This window comes from Tursiops truncatus, chromosome 5, assembly GCF_011762595.2.
Source record: "Tursiops truncatus isolate mTurTru1 chromosome 5, mTurTru1.mat.Y, whole genome shotgun sequence".
NCBI lineage: Eukaryota > Metazoa > Chordata > Mammalia > Artiodactyla > Delphinidae > Tursiops > Tursiops truncatus.
Window position 1 is genome coordinate 134,612,409 of NC_047038.1, and position 12,851 is coordinate 134,625,259.

Sequence of the window (12,851 nt, forward strand, 5' to 3'; positions counted from 1 at the left end):
TTCAGCCCTCATTGTGGGGTTCTCAGATCTTCCTTGGTTTACTTCTTAAACTTAGAGCAAGAACCAGAATTAACCATTTGATGGTAATTAAGATGACTTTTAATCCTCAGCCCTATTTTCTTCTGTCCCTGGGAAATGTGACATTCATGACAAATGTGATGATACCAAACCTGAATTCCAGCCCAGACAATGCCCCAGACCTCCAGGCTTGCCCACAGGACATCTGCATAAAGATGTACGCAGATACCTCAGAATAGGCATGGCCAATAAAAACAAATGAAGTACTTAGGGCTACATAGCAGAGCTGTATGCAGAAAACTGCAAAAACTCTGATACAAGAAATCGAAAATGTCTAAGTAAAATAGGGAGGAATACCATGTTCATAAATCAGAAGACTCAATCTTAAGATGTCAGTGTTTCCCCACTTATTTTATTGAATCCGTGCAATGCCAGTCAAAATCTCAGAAAACTTTTATGTAGGTATTGACAGTCTGATTCCAAAATTCACATGGAAAAGCAAAACACTTCTTTGGTCATAAAAAATGACCAAAGTTGAAGGACTCACCTTACCCAGTTTTAAGACTTACTATAAAACAACATTCATCAAGGTGAAGGATAGGCACATAGACCAATGGAACACAATAGAAAAACCGGAAATAGACCTGCAAAAATATAATCAACTGATTTTTGACAAAGGAGCAAAGGTAATTCCATGGGGAAAGGGGCCTTTTCAACAAATTGGGCACCCATGTGCAAAATCGACACGTTCAAATTCAAACTCAGTATCTTTCCTCTGAAATCTCTCTCCAGGTGTATCCGTATCTTGGAGGATGACATAACCTTACACCTAGTTGCTCAGGCAAAACCAGGCATCATCTTTGACTCACTTTCTGACTTTCAGTCCCTGAGTTCAATCCTTAAAATTATGTTGAATCAGGGAATTCCCTGGCAGTCCAGTGGTTAGGACTCCATGCTTTCACTGCTAAGCAGTGGGTTCTATCCCTGGTCGGGGAACTAAGATCCCACAAGCCGCATGGTGTGGCCAAAAAAAATGTCGACTCCCTCATTAAATTATGTGGAATCGCAATGCAATCCTCCCTGCCCCTCTACTGCCATTGACCTAGTCTGGGCACTCGTTCCCCTGAGCCTTATCTCCTGTCTCTGATTCCTCCCCCCGCTGCACACACACACACACACACACACACACACACACACACACACACGCATACACACGCAAACACACAATGCCTCTGAAGGAGCAGCATGGGAATTTCAGAGTATTCCCACGCAATTAGCAGAGGAATCTATTGCTTTCCTAGCACCATTTGCAAAAGTGATACCTATTCAACATTTTTTAAAAGAACATGTTGCCATGATGCTTTTTATGAGAAAGATGAAAAGACATGACAATTAGTCATGTTGAAAGAAGGACCATAAGTTGTATAGAGAAGTCAGGCAAGGGTAGGACCCCTTTACCCTGCAGCTGCCTCCGAAGTGCAGGCCCCATCTTTCGGTGGGTACCCAGCCAGTGCCTGGCTCTTCCCCCTGGCTTGCTCCCCTCCTGTTAGAAACTGCCTGGGCCTTTGCACAGACGGATCTTTGAAAAAGGCAAATCGATCGTATAATCCCAAAGCTGAAAGCCCTTCCTTCAGTGGCTTTCTAACACTTACTCCATAAGATATAAGTCCCTTGTTTCTTATTCCAGAGCCCTGTCAGGTTTTCTCCTCCGCCACTTTCCACCCACATAACTTCTATTCCAATCATTGCTAACAATAGGGTCTACAAGGATTTGCCAAACTCTCTTAATTCCTCAATGCCTTGTGTATTCACCTCTCACCCAGAAGTCTCTTCCCTACAAGGTTCACCTGCAAAATTCTTACTCCTCTTCAAGGCCTTCCTAAGCAAAGGTCTGTGGGCAGGTGACGTTACATAGCAAGATGGAACAAGTGTCCAAGACGCATGAGTCCTAACCTAGATTCTGTCTTGCTACATACCAGCTGCTTGTCCAGAGGCAACTCACATGCCTCCCATGAGCCTCAGGGCCTATTTAAATGGAGACAGTATTAGCTAGATAACATGAGCAAAGCACCTGGGAAGGGAGTTTATGGCCATGGCAAAATGTTTCAGCCGGGCAGACCTGTTAAAATATTTTCCCTGAGATTTGTATTGATATGTCCAGGCACCTTTCCTACTAGTAATTTGTTTGACTTCTGCCAAATCCACCGTCCTTTACCCCTGCTTAAGTATAGCTGTTGTAGTTAGGACTTTCCTGGTCTAGGACCACTGTTGTTCTTGTTGCTGTGACCATCATTGTTTATTATTGTATCATTATCCCCTGATTCCTCACCGTTCCTCCGCACACACACCAGGTAGTGCAGGGCTTCTCACTCTGTGCTCCCAAAGCAGCTTATATGTACCATACTTACAATACATTTTTTTTTTTTTTTTTTTTTGGCGGTACACGGGCCTCTCACTGTTGTGGCCTCTCCCGCTGTGGAGCACAGGCTCTGGACGCGCAGGCTCAGCGGCCATGGCTCACGGGCCCAGCCGCTCCGCGGCATGTGGGATCTTCCCGGACCGGGGCACGAACCCGCGTCCCCTGCATCGGCAGGCGGACTCTTAACCACTGCGCCACCAGGGAAGCCCACAATACTTTTTACATTATTCTATAATCATGTGTTATACAACTACCTCTCCAGGTGACCCTGAACTCCTTGAGGACAGAGCCCGTGTATTTTGTGTGTGTTCTGAGAACACTGGACCTGGCTCAGAGTACGCCGTCACTAAATTTTTAGTAATTGGATGAATAAAGGAAGAAACTATATTTTATTGATTGGGAGAGAATAAGAAATATTGCTTTATTGATTCCTAGCAGTTTCTGAGCCCCTAGAAAGCTGATGTCGTAGAAGAAATTCATCAAAAGAAACCAGTTAGCTGGCTTTTAAAGGGCTGGACTTCCTCAGAAAGCAATGGGCATTTGGCCAGTGCCTTCTAGGGCCGACTGAACTCAGGTCTTCATGTGTGTGTGTGCCTAAATCCGTTTATCTGAATGATCTAAAATGACTGAAATGATCTTCAAAGCTTACATTTCTTTGATGAATCTAATGAATTAAAGCTATAGTCCTCCAGCTATCTTACAGACCACGGAAAACCCCCAATCCTAGCTCCATATAATATCAACTGTGTTTCTTTTGATTCTTGGCATTCTAGTTTGAGTGATTATGTCGTTTCTCCCGTATGGAAAAGTTGAAAAAACAGTACGTATTCTACCACATTTTTGTCACATTTTGAATTTTCTCTCTAGCTCTAGCTCTGTCTTTGTCTCTCTCTCTCTCTCTCTCCCTCCCTCTCTCCCTCTCTCTCTCTCTCTCTCTCTCTCTCTCTATATATATATATATATATATACACGTTACACACACATTTTTTTTTTTTGCTGAACAATTTGCGAGTTACAGACATCATGACAGTAAACCCCTAAATATTTCAGCATACACTTCCTATTGATGAGAACATTTCCTATGAAATCACAATACCAGTACAATTCCTAAGAAATTTAATTTGATTATATCTAAAATTTGGTCTCTATATTCAAAGTCTTTCGATTGCCCCTAAGATACCTTTTTATTGTTGCCAATGCTTCCAACCATTATGCATTTCATTTGGTTTCTTTTCCCTTTTGAAGGAAGACTAAAGGAGCGGCAGTGGACGCATCTTCATGTTTTGAGTGAGCAGAGACATTTAGACATATTATTGCTATTTATACTAGAGATGGTTTGTAGGGGCTCCAGCAAACTGAGGACATTTAGAGGTGTGTCCATTACTAGGGAGTGTTGAGTAACAGAATAGACAGACTAAACAAGTACATATTTAGGGCACCAGCATAGCAGGGACATTTAAAAATATATATTTTGAAAGAATTCAAGAGAAAGAAAGGGGAAAATGAAGGAAGGGAGGGAGGGAGACAGGAGAGAAGAAAGAAAAAAGGAAAAAGTGTCAGAAGGAAAATCAGAATTTGTTGGACTCTATCCTATAAATTAGTGGGTTTTTATTGTTACTGTTGTTTAGAATCACATATGGGGATGAGGCACTGTGGGTTTTTTTCAGTGTTTAGGATTTTCTTTTTTTTTTAATTTAATTTTTATTTGATATTGGGATATAGTTAACTTACAATGTTGTGTTAGTTTCAAGTGTACAGCAAAGTGATTCAGTTATACATGTGCATATATCCATTCTTTTTCAGATTTTTCCCTTATAGGTATTACAAGATATTGAATATAGTCCCCTGTGCTGTACAAGATTATTTTATATATAGTAGTGTGTATCTGTTAATCCCAAACTCCTAATTTATCCCTCCCCCCAACCTTTCCCCTTTGGTAATCATAAGTTTGTTTTCTCTGTCTGTGAGTCTATTTCTGCTTTGTAAATAAGTTTATTTGTATCATCTTTTTACATTCTGCATGTAAGTGATATCATATGATATTTGTCTTTCTCTGTCTGGCTTACTTCATTTACTATGATAATCTCTGGGTCCATCCATGTTGCCGCAAATGGCATTATTTCATTCTTTTTTATCGCTGAGTAATATTCCACTGTGTGTATATACCACATCTTGTTTATCCATTCCTGGTGTTTAGGATTTCTAAGGGTCTGTGACTGGGGTCTGTGAAAAGACAGCCCAGCATGATCTGGTGGCACCTGACCTAGCCAGGAACAATGATGTGTGGTGACCACATTGGGAAGATGATATCAGCCAAAAAAGTGTCTAAGTTCAAATATATGCTTTTAAAAAAACAAAATATAATTTCTTATACGACAGGATGAGTGGTAGGTTGTCTCCAGGTAGATGCAGGGTGAGTTCAACCCTGTTTAACCTCAGGTGTCAAGCATTGTTCTGGTTTCTATGAGTAAGTTTTGTAACTCAAAATCCATTTGATAGCTTTGCCCTGCATATATCCAAACTATAAGATTGCTTCACCCCCTATAGAAATAGCGCATAGGGCTTCCCTGGTGGCGCAGTGGTTAAGAATCCGCCTGCTAGTGCAGGGGACACGGGTTTGAGCCCTGGTCCGGGAAGATCCCACATGGTGTGGAGCAACTAAGCCCGTGCACCACAACTACTGAGCCTGCGCTCTAGAGCCCTCAAGCCACAACTACTGAGCTCGTATGCCACAACTACTGAGCCTGTGCACCTACAGCCCGTGCTCCACGACGGGAGAAGCCACCACAATGAGAAGCCCACGCACCGCAACGAAGAGTAGCCCCCACTCGCTGCAACTAGAGAAAGCCCGCACGCAGCAATGAAGACCCAATGCAGCCAAAAATAAATTAATTAATTAAAAATAAATTTAAAAGGGAGATAACCTTCTAAAAAAAACAAAAGTGTACAAACTTTTGTAATCGAACCTCTCCTCTAAGCATACCTCTTCATTCTACACAAAAAGATAATTCATCCTCACTTGTTTTCTTAAATTTGTAGGTAGCTAACTAGTTCATAAAACACGGCATATTGACAGGACCTAATCCTTAGTTTTTTGACCAAGCAGCTTTGAGTAACTTCAACGAGTTCCTTAAATCAAAATACCAGATTTCCCTTGCGGTCCAGTGGTTAAGATTCTGCACTTCCACTGCAGGGGGTGCAGGTTCGATACCTGGTCAGGGAAATAAGATCCCACATAGTATGGCCAAAAAAATTAAAAATAAAATAAAATAAAAATACCATAGTAACATTTACTGCACTTATTGTATGTAACTGCGTAGTTAAACTGGGGAATGTTGTCCCCTGTGGTTCCAGAAGCACTTTAAAAGTAATGGAAATTACAGTGCACTCTGGAGAGATTGATGAGAATGTTAATTAAAATCAACTTGTCCTAGTATTCATTTTTCCAGAATTGAAAAGGATGATGAGTATGGGAAACTGACATGTTTTCAAAATGTGACTGCTTCTCAAAGCTATGCTTTTAAACAAAGTCTAATGAACCTTCAGAGAAGATGATTTCTCTGAGAACATCACATTTTTACCTCAAAAAAATTACATGATCATTTATACTTAGCATACATGAGGGTCTCCGCTGAATTAATGAAATATGAAAGAAAGAAGGCAATTTCTGGCAGTGTCTGTGAAATCTGTAGCATTTCATCTCCCAAGGCGTGGCCTAGTCATAGTTTTACTTTGATGCACACAATACGTATTAACATTGACAGGAGTTAAGCACACAATTTAAAGGAGAAAATTGTACCATTTTGAATCCATCTCCCAGATGATTAAAAAGCATCAAAGAACTACATTTAAATAGAAATATGAATATAACTTAAAATACCAGGAGCCAAGAAATTCAGCTCTGATGATGCTGTCAGGAAGCGGGTGGGGTCACGGAGATTCACAAGTTTCATGTCATAGCTAGTCAGCGCTTGAACTGCGAAATTGCATCAGTTATTTACCTGCCAATTCACAGCCAGAATTGTTCCTGAAACCTGGTTTTCCTTACGAGCAGATTAATTTCATTTAGGAAAATGTAGTTGAAATTGTTTTTACTAAAATTATATGTATTTTATTTGAAGATAATATTTCAGCACTTCACCAAATACCATTCTTTTTTTTAACCTGTTAATTGTTTTATCTATTAATATACATGAATTATATAAATGTATTATTAAATAAAATGATTGAAAAGTAATTGCACAGATAATTCAAAGAGGAGAAAGCACATATAGCTGAAAAATAATTGTAAAAATTTTCAGCCAACAGCATATATAGTTCGTCCTTCCAAATTTGCCGTCTTGCTGCAAATACTAGAATCCGAGGATGCCCAAGTTCCTTATATAACAGGGTGTAGTATTTGCATAAAACCTATGCACACCCTCCCTGATACTTTATGTATATATATATATTTTTTTTTTTTTTTCTTTCAAATACCGTTCTTAACTTCCCAGTCCCAGTCCTGAGACCCTTCATCTTTTCTGAACTCGTATTTGGTCAGCCCTCCCCCCATAAGGTCCAAATACAAAACAAAGCAAAACACACACACACACACACACACACACACACACACACACACACACAGAGGAAAGGTGAATTGTCAGATTTACATTCTCCTTCCTTCTGCTCGATTTTTTTCTTCAGGGTTTTTTCTCCTCAATTAGAGTAGAACAATTTTTCAAGTGTGCTCGTGTAAGCCAGGTGCATTACTTGTCTGTGTCGTGTCTCAGTGGGGACATGACGGGAGGAGATGGGAAAGTCAAGATTCTAGCATGCTGCACACTTAGAATCCCAGGTGCTTCTTGAATCATCATTTCATTTCTAGAAATTGATTATTAGGAAATAATCATGATGAATTGGGCGATTGGGATTGACGTGTATACACTGATGTGTATAAAATGGATGACTAGTAAGAACCTGCTGTATAAAAACATAAACTAAAATTCAAAAAAAAAGAAATAATCAAGAGTTATTTGCAGCACTGTTTACAATAGTAATAAAAAACTGATAACAGGGAATTCCCTGGTGGTCCAGTGGTTAGGACTCGGGCTCTCACTGGGGGGGAAGGGGAGGTGGAGTGGCCAGATTCAATGCCTGGTCTGGGAACTAAGATGCCACAAGCGGTGCAGCACGGCCAAAAAAAAAAAAAAAAAAAGTGATAACAATCTAAGTATTCAGCAATAAAGGGCTTATTAAATAAATTATGCCAAAGCAATACAATAGAATACTATGCAGCTATTAAAATCAGATTTTCAAGGTTTATTAACATGAGTATATGCTCACATTGTATTTAGTGAGAATAAAAAAGTAGGCTCCAAACCTAAATTTACAATGATCTCCCAATTTTTAAAATGGGATAGATAGATAGAGACATAGAAATAGAAACAGGGGCAACTTTCAGGCACTTCCTTATATAGAACATCAGATGAAAGCAGAGCCTAAAATGAAATTCAGTATTCCCAAAAGTGTGCTTTAAATGCACGGTAGAGCCCTGGCTGGTAAAACCAACCAATTTACCAACCAAAGGGCAACCACAAAAATTCCAAGTCTTCTTGACGAAAAATCAATGTTTTAATGCATCCATTTGGCTTTTAGATGACAAATTGGTTTATCAGTTGGAAATATTGATCTAGTAACGAGGTCCTGTTTGAATTGTGTTGTGACCGGCTCTGTCCCCGCAGGGAATGTGAGGGGTTTGTCTTTTTACTGCCAGCCTCTCCCGTGGTGTCCTACCCATGGATCCCTCACGCTTTCTTCACCTCTTCATCCCCATCCATCCTCTGCTAAAAATTGCCAGGCTTGGAAAGGTTCTCGAAAATTCATTCAGCCTAAGATAAAGTGCTGACTAGCTTAAGTACCTTCATGGCAGGTATTTGCATTTTAGTAGGGGAAGAGCCCTGAATCCCTCAAAGTTTCTCCACTGGGGCACTATTTGCATTTGGGGCGGGGCTATTGGAGGGCCGGTGTGAACGCCCCACCCCATCACCCTGAAAACCACAAAGTTCATGTAGGTCCGGGATCATCGTGTTCTATTCCGGACACTGGCTGATTGCCTAGGAGTTCATTTGTCTCAAGAATATGTACTGGGGACGCACTCCAGGCCAGACACCGTTCTGGGATTTCAGAGCGTCCTCTGGTCCTCACGATTCCTGCACAGGAATCATGAAATAAAACACATAAGACACTGAAGACTTCATTTAACAGAAATGATTCATACGCTGTTCACTCTAGTTTTTTTTTCTCTCTAATTTTTTGAAGCAAAAATTAAAAACAAAGGTTAGATTTAACTTGGAAAGCTCCACCTCACCAGGCTTCTGCTTTCGTTCACATTTAAAATAATATTTTTAGAGATACCTTGACTTTTGTGCCTTGTCATTTACCTGTGGACTTGAGACTCCCGATCACACCCCCTCTGTAAAATGAACAAGGAAATTAAAGCGCCACCTGCTTGCCACCACAATAGATCATCTGCGTATCTCGGTTTCAGTAGTGCATTTGAGAGGATGACGCTTTGTTCCATTAAATTGGAGCCTCTGTTTTTTTTTTTTTTTTCTTTCTCCCAGATGTTAATAACCACCACTCTGTTACTCAAGAGGTTTTGTCTAGGTAATTAAAGATCTCTTCACATCATGGTTGAATATAAAATCCTGAATGAGTCATGCAGTGAACTTGGGTCTTTTGAGTTTAATGAGGTCAGTTTTAATGAAGGAAATTATTTTTTTGATAAATTTTAAAACTGTAAAAGAAAAATTCAATTATACATTCCTAATATAGCCACTTAAAATAGAATTTAAGCTTATTCAGTAATGAGAATAATTTGTAAAAACTATTACAAACCTCAAAGTTCAGGTTAAAAAACAAAGAAGAATCCCCCTAGAAACACTCTCCTGAGAGAAAAACTCATTAAAGGAAGACTGTTTATTTATTATTGTTCATATGTTATCTTTTAAAAAAATGGACATCTGGATTTCACCCCAATTTTTTTTGTTTTAAATAGTGAAGTGTATTCAATTTGGGGATGAAAATAATGTTTATTTTATTTTTATTTTTTAATTAATTAATTTGGCGGCATTGGGTGTTTGTTGCTGCGCACGGGCTTTGTCTAGTTGCGGCGAGTGGTGTCTGTGCTTTGCGGTGCGCGGGCTTCTCATTGCGGTGGCTTCTCTTGTTGCGGAGCACGGGCTTGTAGGTGCACAGGCTTCAGCAGCTGTGGCTCGTGGGCTCTAGAGCACAGGCTCAGTAGTTGTGGTGCTGAGCTTAGTTGCTCCGTGACATGTGAGATCTTCCTGAACCAGGGCTCAAACCCGTGTCCCCTGAATTGGCAGGCGGATTCTTAACCACTGTGTCACCAGGGAAGTCCAATAATGTTTATTTTAACATTTTAGCTGTTTTCTTAATATAATGGTTGTTCCATTAATATTCTAGCGATGACACATTACATTCGTCTTTCAACTGATAGAAATAAGAACAATTATAAAAATAATCCAAAGTAACTGTGAAATCAATTACAGCCTGCTGTAAGCTGTATAATAATAACATAAACATATTGATCCAGAATTAAAACAGTAGGTCAGAAGAGCGATCTATTGGGAGTCAATATTCTATAATCATCAGGACAAAGTTCGGAAGCAGACGGGCTGGAATTTGAAAATGGGCTTAAACACTTATTAGAAGTGTGACCTTGTTTTAATAATCCCCTCTGAGCTGCAGGTTGTTCACTTGTTCACTTGTAAAATGGGGGCAATAGTACCTAATCTTTGAATCCAGTTGTTGTGAAGAATTCAGTGATGCTGGCAAGAAATGCACTAGAGAAGTCCCGATCCATCCATATATGTGTGAAAATCGATGGAACTTTTCATCATCAGAAAAGCCTCTATTGAAATTCAATATATGCCCTGGGACGTATTTTGGACAAATTCTTAGTCCAGATCATTTCCCAGAGGGGAAAATGATCGGATTGGGAGACAGCGTATGGCAGTGGGGTGTGCAAAGAGGGGAGAGCTTTGCTTTCTTCTCATTTTTAAATTAGCAAGTGTGGTTAGGTATCAATGACTAATAGTGGTGTTTTGGTTTTAATGCTTTTAATGTACTGTTAATGCCCTGGAACTTCACTTATTTAATTGTTTGGTTGAGAGAGCCTGAATGAATGTGAAGTAGAATAATAGAAGAAAATTTATTTTTCCTAAACATAGTACTTCAAGAAAAGTACAGAGGCAGCACAAGAGACAAAAGGGGCATTTATTCCATCATAAGAGCATCCCACCTGCCGCCCCCTTGGCTCTGTGTTAATAGTATTTCCCTGGCAGCACCATTGTGAGGCTAACTAACAAAGCCCTTGAAAAGATAGGAAATGGTGTGTAGCTATTAATAACAGTTTATTTTCCTACATTTAGAAGTAGTAAGCCAACACAACTCACCGCTTTTCATTGTAATTATCAAAGGACCTCTTTTCAGTAAAATTCTACGTGTAGTTTTAGAGCATTTATATCATTATTGATGAAGTGGTTCTCTGGAGAACTTGGGACACGGAGTTTATAGGATTAACAATGAGCCTCATTAAAACACCGTAACAGAAAAGACAAGATCGAGAAATAACTACAAAGGAGGGTTGGGGAACATTGGGAAAATATTCCCCAAGGAGAGGATGGGCAAGGGAGACATCCAAATCCAAGTTGTCCTCAATCTACCAACTGCTGTTTTTACTCTTGAAATGGGTACTTGTGAATTCACTTGGAATTTACAAGAAAATATTCCTAGGGAACCAACGTTAAAAATGGTGGTTAGGTCTCTCGCAGGCCTTGTGAAACCACTAACCCCCATGTAGCTGCACCAAAGAACACTCCTTCCCTGCTGTTCCTGAGGGCTAAATAGCGACATTCCAACCTGCTGCCAGGATGCTGGAATATCTCCCAAGCTGCCAACCCCATAACCCCCCTAAAGTAGTTTCCTCCAGTCTCCTCTCCTACTGGGCCAACACAGAAGAAGAAGTCTTTGGAATTCCCTGTCGGTCCAGTGGTTAGGACTTGGTGCTTTCACTTCGGGGGCCCGGGTTTGATCCCTGGTCGGGGAGCTAAGCTCCTGCATGCCACGTGGTGTGACCACATTTAAAAAAAACAACAACAGAATTCTTTCCCTCGTGATGACAAAAGAAGAAAGAATTCTCAGGCAGCCAGTGTTAACAGGAAGGGGTAGTGACTGACATTTTAGGGATGTTCAAAGTTTGTTTTCAGGGCTTCGGAAAGGCCCACACCAGGGACTTGCTTCACTTTCTTTTACAATAAGTGTGTCATTGCTGCCCTGTGTTTGGTTGAGTTTATGGAAATAGCTGCGTTGCTTGTTGATCGTGAGAGGTGGGCACATAATAGCATCTATAAATCCCAGGCTACCCCTCTGCCCAGCCCTCTGTCCTCTGCAGAGCCTCAAGGGGAAGGTCACCCTGGACCACTTGAACAGAGAGGTCCCACCAGCCACCTCACAAGATCCTCTGATGACACAGCCTAACACAACCTCCTTTACAGTATTCCAACAACAACCGAAGTCAGAAATAACTCGGACATAACGCTAAAAAATAAAGTAAGCATCAAAAGCTTTTCTTTTTCTCCCCTCAAAACATTAGCATGCAAATGAGTTAGCTAGTAGTCACTAGTAGCTTTTTCCCTGCAAAATTATTGGCTAATTATACCAATTATTACATTCTCAGCCTATCAGGCCATGCTTTGTTCATCGAGAGGCAAAAATGTTCCCTGGAGCCGATCCACAGGGCAACAAACGAAGTCTGTTTGGGTGGTTCTTTCTTGCCAGGCGTGCTCATGGTCCGTGCTGACCACGGAGGCCTGGCCTCGGTCCACAGTGAATGGTTACAGCTCATCATTCAGGGTTCTTCAGAGATGAGTCCTCGTTTGGCATCTCTCCCTTCTGAAGCATCCATAAAAGGAAGCCATTGCCGCATGAACGTGGACTCTCCGACGCACAGAAGGATCGCCCTTATCTTTCAGGACGCTGGAAACCCTGATTGCATGGGTATGGACACATGTAAATGACAGAGCATCCTTCCCTATACACTGTGCTACATTTCATACAGTCATACTGAGGGCAGTCTAACCAGATTAATGTCTTCAAAGTTAGCAAAATGCTCACACATCTGTCATTTGGTTGATATGAATAATGTCCAGGCATTAAAACTTAATCCCCATTCAGAAAAGTTTACTCCATATAGATCAAAGCTTAGTGAACTATTAAAGCTTTTTTAAACATAAGTTTAGGGTGGAATTGTCAAGATTCTACCAGACAATATGATGGGACTATTAGAGTGAATTTCAAAAAAATAACTTAAGACATATTTACATTTTATCATTTGCCAGTGTCTATATTATTT

General features: G+C 40.4%; 1 protein-coding gene across 17 annotated transcripts in view; it reads left to right on the plus strand.

The window, feature by feature from the left end:
* The window catches only part of SPMIP2 (sperm microtubule inner protein 2), a 193,471-nt gene that overhangs the window by 10,902 nt on the left and 169,718 nt on the right, over positions 1-12,851 (plus strand). The window contains exons 4-5 of one of the 17 annotated variants that reach the window (XR_004526792.2): positions 11,875-12,049; positions 12,177-12,496. The exons of 15 other annotated variants lie outside the window; for them this stretch is intronic. The gene's annotated coding sequence lies outside the window, so the exon portion shown is untranslated. Of the gene's footprint in view, positions 1-11,874; positions 12,050-12,176; positions 12,497-12,851 lie in introns of those variants that run through there. One more of the 17 variants, XR_004526793.2, reaches the window with a different exon arrangement.